The sequence below is a fragment of the Macaca nemestrina genome, chromosome 2, assembly GCF_043159975.1.
Source record: "Macaca nemestrina isolate mMacNem1 chromosome 2, mMacNem.hap1, whole genome shotgun sequence".
Lineage (NCBI taxonomy): Eukaryota > Metazoa > Chordata > Mammalia > Primates > Cercopithecidae > Macaca > Macaca nemestrina.
In genome coordinates, this window is record NC_092126.1 from 26033933 (window position 1) to 26053505 (window position 19573).

The 19573-nt window shown below is 35.1% G+C and overlaps 1 protein-coding gene and 1 long non-coding RNA gene across 12 annotated transcripts in view; one reads left to right on the top strand and one right to left on the bottom strand.

Moving 5' to 3' along the window:
- The window catches only part of LOC105488914 (zinc finger protein 385D), a 988258-nt gene that overhangs the window by 310947 nt on the left and 657738 nt on the right, over window positions 1-19573 (top strand). The window lies entirely within an intron of this gene.
- Window positions 13906-19573, bottom strand: part of LOC139361858 (uncharacterized) — a 157575-nt gene continuing 151907 nt past the window's right edge. For both annotated transcript variants that reach the window (XR_011619645.1, XR_011619644.1), the window contains one exon: window positions 13906-14035. This is a non-coding gene — a long non-coding RNA (uncharacterized lncRNA). The remainder of the gene's footprint in view (window positions 14036-19573) is intronic.

Here is a 19573-nt window from a genome sequence, read left to right on the forward strand (position 1 = left end):
GTGTGTGTATATATATACCCACATACACACACACATATATTTGAATCTCTAAGGACCTATATTTAAACATACACAAAGATCAGAATCAGCACTATGCATTTCCTACATATGTCTTTTAATACCCATATGTCCAAGATATTTATTTTCTCATTAGATATACCATTTGCTATAATTTTAAAAATCAAAGGAAAAACCATCCTTCAAGAGAAAATAATATAAATAAAGACATACTTAATCTGATTTTGGATACTTTATGCTATCAATGAAAACCAAAATAATCTTCCTTAGTGCATTATCTCCCTATTATATATAGTAGGATGCTGGCATTTCCCAGTAATGAAAAAGCGCTGATCTGCTTTGCAAAAATGGTGAGGGAACTTTTTTGTTCTGTGCTAATCATCTACTAATTGGTAATTACCATTAATTCACTTCAGAAATCTCTCCCCATTCCAGTTTCCAAGGAAAATTTCTGTTGAACCCCTGCGTTTAGAATTGTAGAAAAGACCTTCAACAGAACATTTTTTTATTAAATATCATTAGTCAATTTCTACTTCATAGTTTTATATTAATTATATAATTAACATTGTTTTAATCATATAATTTATTTATTGGATTCTTAAATTATATTTTTCAGTAACATCTTTTACTCTGAAGGCTTATTTATGAAATCAGATATATCATTTGATCATCTTTTTTTTGGTTTGTTGCAAATATTTTTCTTTTATCCCCTAATTTCATTTTAGTGATGGGGGAAATGTTGCAATTTTTTATGTAGTGTGACACTCAAGTTTAGCATTGGCTAACCTAGGTTACCAGTAATCTATGACACTCATACTCATTCTGTTTATTCCTATTTAATCCAAACTTCCATTCACATTTTTTGACTAACTTTGATTCCACTTCTGTCTTCTACATCTTTCATGTAAATTCTGGTTATTCTAAAACTAAGAGTTTTTGACCTTCAAAAATTAAGATAAGCATAATCTTAACACACTTGAAATTAAAAAATAGGTTAATTTCCACACATTTTTTTGACAAAGCATACTTTGTTAGAAACCACATTATTGAATTTAAAATTTTAGGTATAAGAGTCTGTATACACAGCTTTATATAACTTCTCTTTGCTTATATATCCATATTTTTTGAAACCATATCCTATATAAAAAAGTTATTTTCAAAATTATTTTTCACATTTATGACATTTACTTCTGCAACTTGCCACTGCTTATGATACAGATTCCTGACAGCCGTGCCTGAGAAGTATCTTGAAAACACCCTGATTGCCATCACCTGTCACTATTAGAGATTTCTGTTTTGAAGATAATGTCAACAAGGTGACCAGGCATTACTGCTTTTGTTGTTGAACTTCCTTGCCTTGCTAAACACTGTGCCTTGCTTGATTTTCTTCATACAGTGTTGCAAAATCCTCTCATCTGTGAACGTTGAGACATAATATGTCAATACCATATCCTTATCCACTCATCTTTTGACAGGAGCAAAAGAAATAAATGAGAAGGACACATATGCACTTGATGGTAGCACTGCATGGTTGGATCATTTTCTCTGTGAGCCTGGTCAACATTATCTGTTATGATCACCAAATGATGAGCATGCTTGGTTATATTGCAATGCTTGGTTATAACCAAGCATTGGTGAGCATGCTTGGTTATAATGCATGAGCATGCTTGGTTATAACACAATCATTCAAGCGTTTAATTTGTCAACATATTTTCAAACGTTTAATTTGTCAACATATTTTTTTTCTCAAAATACAGACACCGAGCAACCAAATCATTTATGTCTTTTGAAAAGTGTCTATGCTGTGATTATTTTTAAATAAATTATTATTTTTAAATAAATTATTTTAAAATTATTTTTTAAAAGGGGTTTGTTAAACATTTTGAACATTGCATATCCAGCTGGACGTTTCAGATAATGAACCTTGGAAATTGTCCCATGCTTTTAGCATTCATGAGAAGGAATCCAGGGAAACTGAAATGGTACTCACAAATTTCAGGGATATTTAAGATAGATTGTCTTCAGTTTTGAAATCCAATAAAGATACCTGATCTTATTTGGCCAACCCTATTTTTTTTCTTTTGTCTAGAACTTTTCATGTTGTCAGCTATCAGTGCAGATACCCCACAACCAGGTTTCAGGTATCAGACATAGAGTAAGTGAGCATTTTCTACAAGTGGAGTGGGAGTGTCTCACATGGAAAGTGAATAAATAGTAACCTGTCACTAACACACCTATTACTTAAAATCATGCTTTAGACTGACATTCTATTTCTCCCATTTCTTTTGTTGTTGTTAGAAACAGCTTCTAAGGTAGAAATTATGTAGGCAGCTACAACTGCACTCTAAAACATCTACTGAGAAGAATCTCTGTGTGAAGGGAATCATTACATGCAAACCAAAACAATAGCAACTATGTGCCAAAAACATCAAATATTTATTTGATTCTTTCATCAAGGAGAGTGTTAAATAGGAAGTCTGCTTTGCATTTAGATACAGAACCTCACCCTTTGTGGGCCTTTTCTAAGACAAAAGAAGACCAATTTCTGGAATAATCTATTGATAAGAAGCCTTATCTATTTCAGTCTTGCCTGAACTGGACCAAATTACATCAGCATAGATGATGTATTTAGGTAACAACCAATGTTGGACAATTTTAATTTTATTTTCTCTTTTGTGTCTGGGCTTCTTTTTCAATTATTCTACCTCTACCACCAAAAGATGCTCTTTTGAGAGTACTAAAAATAGGCATGGAAGAAGTAGAATTTAACCAAAATTCTGTATGGGAACATAATCTAGTCCAGGAAAATTTATGCTTAGTGCAATTATACAATAAAAAAGTAAAGAAATGAAACATTCATATAGTCTGAACAAAAAGCAGACATCAATACCGAACTATAGCAACACCTCTGCTACATATTCATTTACTAACACTGTTAATGCTTTTTGTTATATATATTTTTAATTTGCTTTAAATATAGTTATAATGGACATTAAGGTCTTGTCCTGTTTCTGAAAATAACTCACGCTTATTTTTAAAGCATGACTTCTAACCAAAGAGTCCTTATAACTTGGAAGGTGGCTCTTATATATTAACATGATTAAAAACATGTTACTCAGAGGTAGATGAGTGTTTTTTAAATATGTTTTTTGTTCTATTCATCTGTCTTTCTGTAATTACTTACGGTCATAAAGAGCTTTAAAATGGATAATTTCCTAAATAAATTTATGGAGAATATGATCTTGAACTTCAAATATGTTGTCCAACAATAAGTCACTATATTTTTCAATGTGTTATTAGAGACGCAAGAGGAATTGGTGCTCAATCGTAACCCAAATATAAAATGTAGACATTAAATAAAAAAGTATTGATCACTCACTCTGGACTATGTTCTTTGACAGGTACTAGGGATAAAACTATGAACAACAGACATGTCCTTGTGCTTATAGTCCTATTGGGCTAAGAAACATAAACAATTACAAGTAGATACATAATTGTAGTTTGTGATTATACAGTAATAGAGACTGTGTTATAGCATAACACTGGAGGACCAACTTTAAGTGGATTTGTTATGGGAAGCCTCACTTTTGGGAGATGAATCTTAAGCTGAGACCCAAATGATTAAAAAATAGGGTGTGGGGGAATATTCATTAAAAAATAAGCCAGCTAATGGGAGGTGGGAAATGTTCATACAGATAACTGAAAGAAAACCAGAGAGACTGGACTAAAGTGATCAAGGTTGGGGAACAGTGGGTAGGACATGAGAAGCTGGGCAGATAGAGACCAGGTCACAGTAATGGAGGATAAAGAATGTATCTTTTTTTTGTGAATGAAGTGAGAAACTAATGAAGACTTTTGAACTGGGGAATTACAAAATCTGATTTAGGTTTTCAAATGATTCTTCTGGAAGCTCAGTGAAAAATGGAAGGAAAGGGAGGCAAATTGGAAGTGAGAAGTGAAACTGAAAGGCATTAGTCTAGGTAGAAAAAAAATTACAGTAGTTTAGACTCAGTTGGTAATGGCGGAGACAAAGCTGGATTAATTTCAGATATATTTTGCAGTTTGCATTTGTAGGAGTTGCTGTCTTTTGGGCATGGGGAATTAAAGAATTGAAGAATATCCTCACTACATTTGGAGATTGACATCCAACTCGAGGAAATGGATGGATTATGATGGTATTTACAAAGTTTGGGAAGACAAAAAAAGTTATAGATGAACTCATTTGTGCATTTGAAGATAGAAATGTTCCTAAGATTTGAAAAGGAAGTGCAGTTAAATATTTGAAGCTAAAGCTCAGAGAAAAATCTGGGATAGATGTGAGAGGGTTTTTTGTAGATAATATTTAAAGCCAAGAGAATGGATCAAAACTTCTTTGGAAAGAAAGTACAAGAAGGAAAAGAGAACTCAAGCATAAGCCTTGAGGATCTTTAAAGTTTAGCAGTTTAACAGAGAAGGACAATCTTACAAAAGATACTAGAAAAGAGTGGTCATTCTGGAAGAGAAAATCAAGGGCATGAGCTATCATGAAATCCAAGAAAGAAGGTTTGTTGAGGAGAGAGAGGGAAAATGAAGAGGGATAATGAGGGCAAAGAATCATCATTTGGCTCTGGCAATATGAAGTTCATTGACGACTTTTGCAGGAGCACTTTCAATAGAGTGTTGAGAATAGAGATCAGATTAGAGTGAAATTGAAGGGTGAATTGGGATGAGGGAGGAGAAGTGATTGCACATGACGTTAGGCCTCTGGAGAGGAATCTTTACGGAACCTGGAAAGGAAAAATTTTAAAATTAAGTGATTATAATGTGCATATAAATTGAAGGGAATAACCTACTGGTAGGAATGAGATTGACAACATAAGAGAAAGGTTATTACCCATAAGTGGTCTCAACTCTCGTATCATGCTGAATTCTTCTGGAAAGATTTAAAAAGTATCATTGCTTGGGCCAATCCCATACCAGCTAATCAAAATCTCTGGCGTGGGGCCTTATAATTAGTATTTTTTTAAATTACTCTACAAGATTCAAATATATAGTTAATATTGAGGGCTACTGAACTAACTTAAATATGATTCTCAAACTTTAGAGTACCTCAGAAGCACCCCCCTTTTCTCACCATCGTTTCTGATTCAGATTCCTCAGTGATGGTGACGTTGCTCATTTTGAGAACCACTGAATTAATAGAATGAAGAAAGTCCACATGAAGATGTGAAAGGGAAGGGTTCCAGAGTTCAGTGAAAGGATATACTTTTGACAGAGACTCACTTCATCTATTATCATGAGCAGGGAAAGTGATGATGGAACAAGTAAGATTGAACAGTGTCGGGAAGACAAGGGAGTGAGCATTTCAATGATGTGTATGTGAGGTTATCAAATGACCCCTCGTTGGAGAATGAGAGCATACAAATTTGAAGAATGGAGGTTTTTTCTTATGTTGTGGAATTAAGCAAGCTATGGAAACATAATAGAAATACCAGGCAGTATCAATTTGAGGTTTGAATCAGGAATTTTAAAAAGGGAAACATTCAGCCTGCTTATATAATTTTCTCTGATGATAATCAGAAGTAACCAATATGCAAGATTCATGTTCAACTATCATTTATTAGTAATTTTCTGGTATTAGACATTGGGCTCAATGTTTTATGCTTAGATCCACCCATAGAAAAATTAAGAGTTGGCTTCTCTGCCAAGGGCTGGATGATAGCAAAGGATAGAATTACAGCTATTGAAACACATCAAAGGCTGTTGATGGTAACTATGTATCTAATTATTTGTGCATCGACATAATCAATGTCTTCGCTCTAGCTGATCATTGTGGATCAGCTAGTCTTTGCCTTTTCTCTTCAAAGCAAATGAGCTGGCACAGACAAACAAATTGCACAGCTGTTGACACTTGTTTATGTAAAACCCTTTGGGAACTTCACTGTAGTTGTCTTCATCTTACAGGTACACAGAAAAATTTAAAAAGTATCATAGGAAAATTTTTATGCTTCCAAAGTGTTGCTTAGGGTACAGAATAATCAGAAGCCAAATTTTAAGATCCCTAGACATAGGAAGAGAACATTAAATCAATGTATTTTAGTACAAGCAGAGAAAAGGAATAGATTTTTAATACATGAAGATAAACTGCCCTTTTAAAGGATGCAAAGCCATTCATGAATAACACAAAACAATAGTAAAGGTTGTTTTATAAAAGAGAAAATGCTTCTCAGTATAAATAAATACATTGCCTTGGAGACACATATGTATGGGTTTGGTAATTAACTTCTTTCTGTATTTTTTTAAATTCTAAAAATAGTGTGCTCTTACCTATTCAGAGAACCTTCAAATGTATTATTCAATTCAGCAAACAGTTCTTAATCCAAACTGTCCAACCTCCCCATTTCTTTAATTTCCACTACAAACTTGTAAGATAGGATAGCCAGTACTATGCTTCTATTACAAATGCAAATAGAAAGCCTAAATTATTTGTGTAATCTCATAATTTGTGGCAGAAATGAGGCTGGAACCTTTGCTTTTTTATTCCTTGCCAATAATTTTTTCCCCTAGAAAGGTTGTTGTGTATGGCTTTTTATACTTTAAAAAAACAAAACAATTATTAAATTTTAGGAAAGAATAAGTTTCTGGAAGTTTAAACTACTTTTCCCCTAAGGAATAAAGCAAAAAATATGGAGAAATGATGGCATTTCACCCTCTCACCCACCCTCCTTCAGAGGAAATTACATGAATTTCCTTTTTTTTTTTTTTTCACTCTGTCTCTTCTTCATATAAAACTAATTTTAACCTAAAGTAATTTAAAAAATAAAAAGCAGGAATCCAAAAGGGATATATTATTAGATTTGTCTGCAAATGATGATTTTAATTAATTATTTCAGACTTAAACACAGCAAAGGTCTAGATTTTGACCAGAACCTAGCTTTGTTTCAAGCAGGTAAATTCTGAGGGCACCTTCAGCCTTTCCAGGTCTGCTTGTCTCTGCCCTTAAGGATTGCTACATTTTTCCTGCTGAAGAACTTTCTAGTTCAGTGGTGATTTGAGGTGTTTGGAGCTAGAAGTCCGAACTTCTGAAAAGATTGAAAATGCCCAGAAACCATCTGAGAGGCAATCCAGTCAAGGTGGCCTGCCTTCTCTATGTGCTCAGAGCAAGTGCTTTTCACTTGGCCCCGAGTCTTCCTGGGAACCTCAATTTCGAATCAAACAGCACAAGTGCAGAGAAGAATGTGTATTCCAGGGCACTAAGAATCAAGTCCTTACCTTTCCTTTTGTTCTAATTCCTTATTTCTTCTCCATTCCCTTTTTCCTTCCTTCTCCCAACCGTCAATATTTCTTCTTTTTTCTTCCTTATCTGACTTTACTCGTGTCCTTCCTTCTTTCTTCCTCTTCCTCCCTTTCTCCATTCCTTCTTGCCTTCCTATCTAACATTCTATCCTTTGATTCTTTTTAGTTTTGATTAGATAATATAACAATATATCTTAGATTTGAAAATCATTTTCCATCCTAAAAATTGCAAATCTATAACCAATCTCCATAGAAGAAAAGTTAGTAAGTATAATACTTATTTCAGTACCAGCTCTTCAGCAAGCAGCTGAAGAGTTCTAATTCTGGTAATTCTTGATGAAATTGTTTAGAGAATGCTTCATTCTGCTTGCAGGAACAGATGAAGCCTCTTATATAACCAAAATATTGAGTAGTTTAATAAGATGGTTACTTTTTTTAATTTTTCAATTCACAAATTACTTCCAAGAAGTATATAATGCCAAAGTACAGTCGCAGTATCTGTTGTACATGGCTTTTGCCCATGTCTAGTTCAGGAATTTTCCATGTCCAATTAAGAAATTCTATCCTTTTTCAGACTTTGCTTACCACAGGATGGCTTTAGTCACTTACTATAAAATAACTTAGAATAAAGGTGTCTAATTTACAATCTTGAGATTCAGTTTCTTCTTTTCCTAATTTCATCATAATTACTCATATGGGTAAATGAAAATAATGCTACAATTAACATACATGACGGGTATTACAGGTATAAATTATTGCTCATCTCAAGAAAAGAATTATGTCTCTTTTTTCTGAATTTGACAGTTTCCTTCAGGTTTCTTGGTAAATAGAATGAGTTACCAGACCTTGCAGGACCATTGCATTAATAATCTTTGACTTATGTCAAGACAGTCTATGATGGGGCCATCATCAAATGCACCAACCACAGATGGCAGAGCAAAAACAGTATCGGTGTGTGTCTTAGGCACTTAACTGCATGTCCAGGAAGAGAAAACTAGATTTAGTGCTTTTACTAATCTTGTTGGTGTCCATAGAAAAAAGATAGGTATCGTACTTCATTCTTCTTCATCTTCACATTCATCTGCCAACCCAAGAGAATGTGAGCTTACTCAAATAATCAGGGATATTTTCTAAGTATGTTGAAATGTTGAACTTACCCATCATATAATTTTTATTCTCTGCAGTATTACAGGGAAAGTGAGGAGCATGTATGGAGGAATGCATAAAATTAACTTCAAAGGTGGCTCCTTAGAACAAAGGCCAATAATGGCAGGTTTGTAGTTGATTTAATCATCAGAAGTGCAGTTGAGGGATAAATGTCAGCAATTTCTTTTCAATCACCTAGTGACCTCTAGTGTGAAGCTGGATAATGTTTTTTCCTCAGGTTTGTAGAAAATACTCTTTCTTGCTTTGGGAAAAATATTATACTGTTCACTGTTTAGATAGGTTGCTGTATACCATGAATGTTGCCAAGATTTCAACTTTGGGGCAGAAGCTTGATAAAAATGATGTAGAGATACTGAAGAATGAGTTGGAACCTTCAGGATATTATTTATCTGTCAAATATGAAATTAGCTTTTAAAGGGAATAAGAGAAAGGTAAGTTGTGATGCAGACATATACATTCTTTATTGCTGTCCGAAGCCAGGCACAGGATAATTCTGTATCCAGGACTGAGCTATCTCATAAATACCATGTTACCTTTCTATTTCAAAGTGTTCAGTGCATCAATATTTTTATTCTTTTCATAGATTTAGCAACTGAATAGGTAAAAATCTTTCAATTTTGGCAGACTGGAGAATGTCGCACTTTTCCTAATATTAGTTGACACCTATACTGTTAATAAAACTATTTCTTAAATATTTTCATGTAGTAAGGGCTTTCTGAAGACAGGAGAAGAAAACTTAACAAAAGTGATTACATTGAAGCCAGTTGAAATTGTAAGCTATTTATAAATTATATCATTGGAAATAAACTTGTTCATTAATTTCAATACTTTCTGAAATTTCATGACTTACTTCCACAACTCAAGATATAGAGCCCCCTCACCCTTAATAAAGCTTCAACATTATAAAATTTGAAACTTTGTTTTTTTATTCAAAATTTTTATTTTCTATATTCTCATTTCCTCTACCCTGGACATAGTATAGGACTTTCTATGACTAGAACAAATGTTTCTCTATTTGAAAATAGTTTCATCCTTTTAGATTCTTTCATCACAGTGTGTCCTGGGATTGGGAGAACTTTCATAGAAACCTATTTCACTTTCCTAAGTGAAATTTGAGATAATTAACAAAGCACTCAACTCTCTCTTATAAAATACAACAGAAACAATTAGCATTGTCTACCATATAATGACATATTAACTATAAAGCTTTACAATTTAGGAATGTTTTTTCTAGAAAGCAGGTTACTTCATAGACATCTGTTTCTCTGTAGGATGTATTGCTTTCCTTTTATGTATATATCAAAGGAAATATATGTGTATAATTACAGGTGGTGCCATTTAAACATAAGTGGACCTATTTCTTTATCCAGGACCTAAATTGTGCTTTAAAGGGATGGGACCACTGATTTAAATTACAACACATGAGTAGATAATGTTTTTTGTGTGTTTTTTTTTTTTAAAAAAAAGATTGCTTATCTTCAAAGTTCTAAGTGAACATTTGTGGAAAATTATTTAAAAAGGAAATTAATGTGTTTTTAATTCTAGGAAAAGCCCATTTTCAATGTGAGCATACAATTTGGAATTTAGACAGTTTGTGGCACTAAAAATAAAGTCCCAAGAATAGTAGAGTAACAAACAGCTTTATCTTATTCGCCTTAGCTTGCTCTCTTTCTGAAGGTGCTGCAGACAGCTTGGCACTCTGAAACCCGTTCTATACCAGACAGAACCAGCAGTAAGGCAACAGGAGACGTAGAGCAAAGGCAGGTACCTGCTACAGTGGGTTTTCCTAGGTGGCTGGTTTGGGCCTGACTATTTCATGGGACAGAAGAAGAAAAGCAATAGGGCCATGTGGAGGAGTCCCAGTTGACTTATCACTGATGCGCACCTATTACCTTCACGTCTAAAAAAAGGCCCCAGAATCCTAGAGTTTCATCTTCACTGTTCCTTTTCAGGGAAGATTATAGAATGAAGGAGTCATTGTGGAGAGAATTTATTTCTTCTTAGAGGCCAAAAAATTCCATTAGATACCATTCTAAAACACACATATATTTATGCCATCCTTTTGCTTCTAATAGCTTCAGTTATCCAAGGAGTCAGGTCCAAAATGTTAACATGCCATTATTGTTGTTTATGTTACCTTTATATTGTCTATGTGACTATACATGCACACCCCTCGGGGTTCTTGTTTAATATATCATTTCCTCTCTCCCCACCCTAAGACCAACACTAGTTCTAGTGCTTACCCAAAAAGCATTCTGCATCCTTCTCATATTCCTTTTATTCTACCAGAACCTTGATTTGTTTGGTCATTGGTGAGAGATGTCTTGTGGTGAGGGTATGTAGAACAATTTGCCAGTTCCAAGAGATTATCCATGATCACCCTGAGCCAGTCACTGTGCTCTCATTTTCTCAGAACCTGTTGGAACTGGGAGTAGCCATTTGAACCAGTACTAATCAATGAGATATAAGGAGAAGTTAGTTGGGAGAGAATCTATTAAAATGTTAATTTTTATAACACAACAAACACCTGTAGCTAGCCCAGATCTTTATATCCTTGTACTAGTTGAACACAGATATAATTCTGGAGATGTGGCAGCCATCTTCTAACAGTGAAACACTGAGCATGAAAACAAGATTAAAGCTGAGGGTGATGGAGAGTAAAGATAGCACCTGGGTATGTAATGGAATCTTGAAGTGTCTGTACCAGTCCCGAGACACCTTCCTCCATATTTATTGTTAAGTTGACTTTAAGTGTCACTGTGATCTATGCTACTGTTATTAGGCCCCATGTTACTTGTTGCTAGAAGCATTTTTCTTCACAGTTGTGCATACGCCAATATTTCTGTAGTGTTTTTCTTCACGTGTCAGCTATAGAAAGTTATCAGTCAGAGTTCAATCAGAGTTTAACCAGGAGTATGTAGAAAAAGAAATTTATTTTGAGAATTGGGCCTTTCACATATGTGAGAGGAAATGTGGAAAAGAAGAGCCAAAGAAAGATCAAAGAAATGTCACTAAATAGACAGAGTGTGGGTGGATAATGTTGAACCTGTAGGAAGCCAGGCAGATCCAACTGCTAGGACAAATCCTCAAAAGAATAAAATAAAAAGTTTTAAATTAGTAGACTGAATTAGTAGAGCTTAAGAGGGAAAGACAAATGGGGTGTGGGGGAGTAGACAGAGAAAGAAAAGGAAAAAGAGACATTCATATATCTGTTTACTACACTTGGATATAGGCCTTAAGGATAGTATGTCGGGTTTTAATGCTCAGGAAGGGACAGGGAGTGAAGTGTAGCTCAAAGTGTTAAGCTGGAACTAAAACTGATGCAAAGTATCAATTCGTATGAAGAGACACAGTATTACTAGGTGCAAAAAAAGAATAGAATTAGCACCACAGTGTCTAGAGATAGTACAACTCTCTGAAAGAGCTTCTAAGAGAACAATGTTCCAACTAATAAAGAAGATAAAATAAGGCAGATAAACCATAATAAAAGAATAAGACCTTCTTAAAGTTACTGAATTTTAAATTTTACTTAAATTCAGTTAATTTCTATTTCAATTTCAAAAGTCACAGGTAGCCAGTGGCTACTTGTATTGATCAGAGATTTCTTAGGTATTTTTCTTTCCACCCCCAGTGGAAAAAAGGCTGGAGTGCAGTGGCGCGATCTCTGCTCACTGCAACCTCTGCCTCCTGGGTTCAAGCGATTCTCCCGCCTCAGCCTCCCAAGTGCTACAGGTGCGCGCCACCATGCCCAGCTAATTTTTATATTTTTAGTAGAGACGGGGTTTCACCATGTTGGCCAGGATGGTCTTGATCTCTCGACTTTGTGATCTGCCCACCTCAGTTTCCTGAAGTACTGGAATTACAGGTGTGAGCCACCACGCCCGGCCAGATATTTTTATATTTCTAAATAGTCATAGAAATATAATTTTATGTTTCTAAATAGTCGTAGAAATATAATGTTATATTTCTAAATAGTTGTAGAATAATTGCTTCTTTCCCTTATGTAATTTGAAGTTCTGTGAGAAAGGCATCCATTAAAAAGTTGATTTGTTTGTATAACATACCTCAGCTTCTGAACATTGAAGTGTACCACCTCTGAGTTAACTTTAGTGTTATGAATCATTAGAAAGAGAGGAAATGGGAAATACACTTCTGTTTTGTCATAGCTTAAAAGATGATTTCTAAGCCTTTTCTGAACCTGTTGCCAACTCAGAAACTATATTATACAAATCTATAGTGACTTCATTATCTGTTACCTGTTATTGCCCTGCTGAGCTAAAATAAACTGTTGCATTATGTGACCTATAAAATGGTATTAGGCATTTTATTACTTGCTTGCTGTCAACTTGAACGTAGGAGAGTTATTAAAGATTACACTGAGAAGATTGAGAGTACTACAAATGTTATTTTACAGAGATGACAGGTTTAGCTTAATGTCTCCAGTCATAAAAGAAAAGAAACTGGATAAATTTGAAGCCAGTGATATAAACTCAACAGGCAGTGTGATGAATAAAACACAGATACAAGCAATCTTCCTTTCCATATTCTCTTTATTTTTCTAATGCCTGTGCCATTACTTTAACAGCTTCTAACTGATGTAAATTGGAAAGCAAGAACATTAAAAGAGTAATTCCACTGAGGAGAATATCACTTCTTTATAGTCACATTAGGTGCCTGAGCGTGATCTAGACTTTCATAATCCATTGCTGAATTGATGGATGTTAGAAAGTAGGGAAACTAAATAAGAATGGGGTACTTCTGATTATAGGCATCATTGATTTTGATGAAACATTCAGCGTAGGTAAAAGTTATTTAGCAACCTGGATTATGTTTTCAAGGAAATACATTTTCAATTTCTTTTTCATGTGACTTACTCTCTTCCTGAAATAGACGCATCTCAGGTCATGAACAACTAACTAGGAAACATCCAGTAAACGTGAATATCTAAGTGCACATCACTTATCTTCTTAGCAGTCGCTTCCTAACTAGATTTTCCTCTTCTAACCTCATTACTGCCTCCTACAACACCAAAGCTGCCCTGATCTTATAATGCTCTCTGGTGCACAGATAGGGAACCATCTCACCAGTATCTTTTAACTTATACACACACACACACACACACACAAACACACACACTCCTTAACTACCAAGAAGCATCCTTTTCCCCTTTCCTTCATTTTTTGGTCTTTCTAAACTATACTTGTTGTTTCATAAGCAGTTTCTCTTTTCTGGGCATAACTTTTGACTCTAATTTATTGAATGAGCTGGACATAAAATATGCATCAGAAAAAAAATGGTATCTTTTTCTCCAATGACACCTTTCAACTCTTCTCGGTTGACTCCTCTTTCCCTGCTCACTGATGACATCTCTGGAAGATACGACAGCTCTTTTGTCACTTTCAATTGTAAGAACAATCTTATTTTTTGATAATTTTCACTTTCAGGAATAAATAATCCTTAGGTGGTCCAATTTCAAAATTGAGCCTCAGATTCTGTTTTCTTCACTCCACCTGGCCAATTTCAATTGGACTGTGATCTGTGGTGTCCTTATCTGTATCTCTTTTCCCTTCTGGATCTTAGAATCAAAATGAGGAGGTAAGAGATTAAAAGAAAAAGACAAAACATATTTTATGACTTACATAATTTGTGGCCACTGGTGACCTTAAGTCATGATAGATATTTATGTGCTTGGTTTTTATGCAGTGTGTGTTATGTTCTTTGAGATTACCATCCCCCTACAGCATACACGTACACTCCTAGATTATGATCCTGTGTGTTTGCCTAACCGAACTCACCACTTGTGAGCTCCACACGCCCAGTCCTTTCCTCAACAAATTGATCTTTTCACCATGCCCAATTTCCTTTTGTGTCAGGATCCCATCAAGTGAGCTCAGATCTGGATGCTATTGTACACCCACCTGGCATCTCTGCCCCACACCAACATGAAAGTATAGGGTGCAACCTCTTGTCGCCCCTACCCTGCCATTGCAGAGTGTTCCAACTGCCTTCCATCTTCTGTATTTTTTAGAAAAGCAGGCATCATTCTTTACAGTCAAGTCCCAAGTACTCTGTTGGCATAGATTGGACTATTTTTGCAGCTTTGCAGACATCTATCTAGGTAGGACAGTGAGCTACATGAGATAGAGATGTCCATCTTGCTTTCTTAAAAGTCCTCATTCTCTATCAGTGCTTCTTTTGGCAAATCTGCCCCAGTCTTATGAGGAGAGCAAGACAATAGCCACACAACACTCTCTTTGAGTCTAAGACTTAATAGCTCCATACTCTTTCAATAAGTTCATCTTCTGTATTGATTTAAGTTATTGTTTATGTTTCTATTTAAAATCAAAGCCAGGGAAGGCTAACTAATTTGTTTAAGGACTTACAGCTAGTGGGTGGCATAACTAGGATTTGAGCTTGTATTTCTAAAGTTCTAAAGTCTATCCTAATTACAACATTGTACTGTCATAATATAATTTGTGCTTGCCTAAGTCAACCATACTACTGATACATTGGCTTTAAGGAAATATTTTTTTAAAAAATATACAATGCATCGTTGTTTACTGTAATCACCATCATGTGCAATAGATCACTAAAGCTTCTTCCTCCTGTCTAACTGAACTTTATACCCTTTGATCAACATCTTCTTTTTCCCCATCCAGGACTCTCCCCAAGACTCTGGCAGCCACCATTATGCTTACTACTAATGACTTCCAGATTTTTAGGTTCCATATATAAACGAGATCATGTCATATGTGTCTTTCTGTGTCTGGCTTATTTCACTTAGTGTAAGGTCTTCCAGGTTCATCCATGCTGTTGCAGATGCCAGGATTTCCTCCTTTTGTAAGGTTGAATAGGAATCCATTGTGGATGTGTACCTCATTTTCTTTGTTCATCTGATAATGGACACTTGGATTGCTCTCCTATCTTAGCTATTGTGAATAGTGCTGCAAGGAACATAGGAATACAGATATCACTTTGGCTTACTAATTTTAATGTTTTTGGATATATACCTAGAAGTGGGATAAAATTTTTAAAAGAAATACATACAAGCAATGAATGTTCTGCTTTCTAACAGTTTTTGAAGTTGTCCCAAAGTCACCATGCAATTTATCACAAAAATCTCTGTTGCTCTGTGCTCTTCTAATTAAATTTCCTACTCCCTAAACAACACCATTTGTGTTAGAGAATCACTTTCCACCCCATCGGAGAGGATTACCCCTGCATTGCCTGAGGAAACTGTAACGGCTTCTCCCGAGCTAATCACCATGAAAGACAAGACTGAGTCTCCTCAGGACCAACCCTGCCACTTCTCTTTATTTCTAGCCCTATAACTAGACTCCAGTCCTAGCAGTCCCCTAAAGGTGAGGTACAAAGTGTGAAACATGAGGTGCACTACAATAAAAAAAAATCACAATTTGGATTCCTTGGGAAGCAAATTCTGAGATGGATATTTGCTTACAGCAAGTGTATTGGGGTATGCTCTCAGGATTAATAACTGTGGGTTACAGAGAAGGAGGAAAGACTGGGCAGAGGGAAAATCAAGATGTCCTGCCATCACAACAAAGGCCTCAGACAGCCCGTAAGGAGCTCTGGAGCTTGGATAAGTCTTTAGAGTTGTACTCAGTTGGAGCAAAGGATCTGGACACACTGGACACATAGCTCCACATGAACCAGTGAAGGTATACAGGCTGCCCAGGGGAAGAGGGTGTGACTTTGGGTAAGATGCCTATTTTCAGCTAAGCATAATTCTTGGAGAGGACAGAGAGCTGAGGGCTATCAGCATGCAGCATGCCCAGCAGCTGGAGCATGAATCCTTCAGAGAGGAATTGAGCACAGCATCCCCTACAAATATATTACCATATCATTAGGGTTATTTTCAATTTATTTTTAATTTAACTATTGTGAGAGACTTTAGAGAATTTAATAGGCTTTAGTGGGCTTCTTAAGTGTTATACTCATTTTACATGGAAGTTTTATGGAAAAATCTATTGAATATTCTAAATAAATAGCTTGCAGATGAAATTTTGTATCATGATGCTTTTAGAAACTAGGTTCTCTAACTCTGAGGCTTTACTCAATTTTTATTAATATTTTAACAGAAGATTGATCAAAATTATATATGTTTGTTGGCTTCTCATTGATGAAAAAGGAAGTAAACCAAAATTAATCACACAATGTTCTAGGAATTGTTAACTATAATAATTGTTTAATTTTTTCAGTAAACCAGTGAAATAGATAATATTCCCATTATTCAGATCAAGAAACTGAAGTTCAGAAAGGTTAAAAAAGTTAACCAAAATGGCATATTGGCTGATTCAGGAATGTCTTCTTTAAGTGAGAAAAGTACATTATATCTGTGTATTACTTATACATTGCTGCATAACAAATTACCCCCAGATTAATGGATTAAATAAAAAAAATTATCCCATGTAATTTCTGTGAGTCATCAGACTGAGAGTGTCTTATTTGGGTGGTTCTGGCTCAGAATTTCTCACTCTGTTGTAGTGGAGATGTCACCCAGGCTGCAGTCATTTGAAGGCCTCACTAGGGCTAAAGGATCCACTTTCACAAAGACTCACTCATATGGCTATTTGTAGGAGACCTCTGTTACTTAGCACATGGTATTTCCATATGGCTGTGTGTATGTCCTCACTACATGGCAGCTGGCATCTCCCAGAGATACAGCAAGAAGAAAGCTGCAATGTCTTTTATGACCAACTCCCACAAACCACACACTGTCAATTCTACTACACTCTACTCCTGAAAAGCAGGTCACTAAGGCTGGCCCACACTTATGTGGAAGGCAGATAGAGTGCATCTTTGGGGGTGATAGGGGCAGAATTTTTGGGCATGTTTTAAAACCACCACAATGTTAAATATTTTAAAGTAGCTTGTATGGTTACTTTTCAAATTTTGATCACAAGTTAGGCTCACTACTAATTGAAACAACTTTCATGATTGCTACAAGAAGCACGTCCCTTATATGGCAGTATTTCATTAGTTATGGACGTAGAGATGCTCATTTAAAGTGTTATAAAGTAGAATGAATGTTAATTCTTCCACTTAGAAGAAAGATTATTTTAAAATGCACCAATAGGCTGGGCACAGTGACTCACGGCTGTAATCCAGCCCTTTGGGAGACTGAGGTGGGTGAATCGCTTGAACCCAGGAGTTCAAGACCAGCCTGGGTAACATGGCAAAAGCCTGTCTCTACAAAAAATAAAAATAAAAATAAATTAGGCATGGTGGCGCTTGCCTGTAGTCCCAGGTAGTCCCAGCTGTTTGGGAGATTGAGGTGGGAGAATTTCTTGAGCTCAGGAGGTCGAGGCTGCAGGGAGTCATGATTATGCCACTGCACTCCAGCCTGGGTGACATGAACAAGACCTTGTCTTGAAAATAAAATTAAAATTAAATGCAACAATAAACATTTCCATGTTTAAAATTATTTTATTTACTAACGTATTCAGTGAATATTTACTGAGTCTATGATAATCACCAATACTGTTTTAGATGCTGGGGATGAAGCAACAAACAAGACAGCTCATAATATGCCTTCATACCTCTTACACTTTAGTGGCAGAGACAATCAGTAAACAAATAACTAGATGAGTAAAGAAAGGTAATCCAGATTGTGATAAGAGCTATGAATCAGGATAAAGTAATAGCAGGTGGAGTGTGTGTGTACAGAGACAGTGGTAGAGGGCGAAAGGAGAGGAAAGAAAGACATATTTTTGATATGATGATCATAGAACGCCTCTTTGACAAGATAACACTTAATATATTCTAGAATTGACACTTATTGTATGGATGAACTGTTGGAAGACAGTGACAAGAAATGAGGCTGGATATGTAATTGAGAATCAAATCCTGAGTCTTGAAGACCATAGGAATTGAAGACTTTGGAGTTATTGTGGGAGGCTTGAGAATAAAAGAGTGACATGATCTGATGTACTTTTAAGAGCAAGATTCTAGCTGCTCTTGGGAGAATAAACTCTGTGAGGTAAACATTTAAGCAGGACTTCCAGCAGGGATGTGGGTACAGTAATCTAGGGGTGACAATGTCTTAGAATAGGTAGAAGCAGGAAAAGAAGGAAGAAATGGGTGGACTCAGATACATTTGGACAGAAGAGAACTAAATGAATAAGGAATAAACCCAAAGGTTTTTGGCCTTATTATATTGTTCAGTTAATATTTAAATGACTACTTTTCTTCATACTTTATGTTCACTGCTGAAATGTTTTCAGAGTGTTTTGCTCCAGAAGGAATTTCAGAAAACAAATTTACTTTGAGAGAATAATTCTTCGCAACTATCAGGTGATTAAATTAACATTCTCCCTGTTACCCAAGCTCTAGTAATATTAATACTGCCCTCAGAGAATGAGAAATCAACAAAGCTTTTAAATATCCATGATTATCAAGTTATTACACATTTATTTAACAGTTATTTAGTAAAAAATGCCATTACTTAATTTTAATTTGATATGAAATTAACTTTATTATCAATTTACAATTTTTTAGAGATTTTTTTACTGAAGAGCCAAAATTGGTAATTGAATAATGAAGCAATTAGAACTGAACCGCAAAACTTTCTTTTTTAAATTAATAGTCACTGTTTTTATTCAAAAACCCTTGTGTGGATGGCTTTTATTATTAGACTTTCTTATTTTCTAGTTGAACAGTGCTAACCCAATAATAATCTACTATATTATGTATCTTTAATTTTAATAATCTAAAACTTCATTTCCTCATGCTCTAAGATCACTAGTTTCCATGGCTGTTAACATATTTTAAGTGAGATCTAAAATGAATTCATATTTGAAATAAGTTTTGGAAATGTGAACAGAATTTCCTAGAACATTTAGTGCATTTTCAATTTCTAAAAAGGAAACATGCTTTACAAAATTAAAACTTATTGACAGTAATGGTTTAATTTCATCTTTGGAAAAAGTCCTCAGTATGCTATTCCTGTCCCTTCATTATTACTTTATTCATTTAATTATGGAAAATAGAATATATGTGGATGGTTGATTGAAATTCAATTTGAATTTAGTCTTAATCATTAATTTTTTCAACAAATACACATTGAGCACTGTATTAAAGTTCTTTAGAGAAA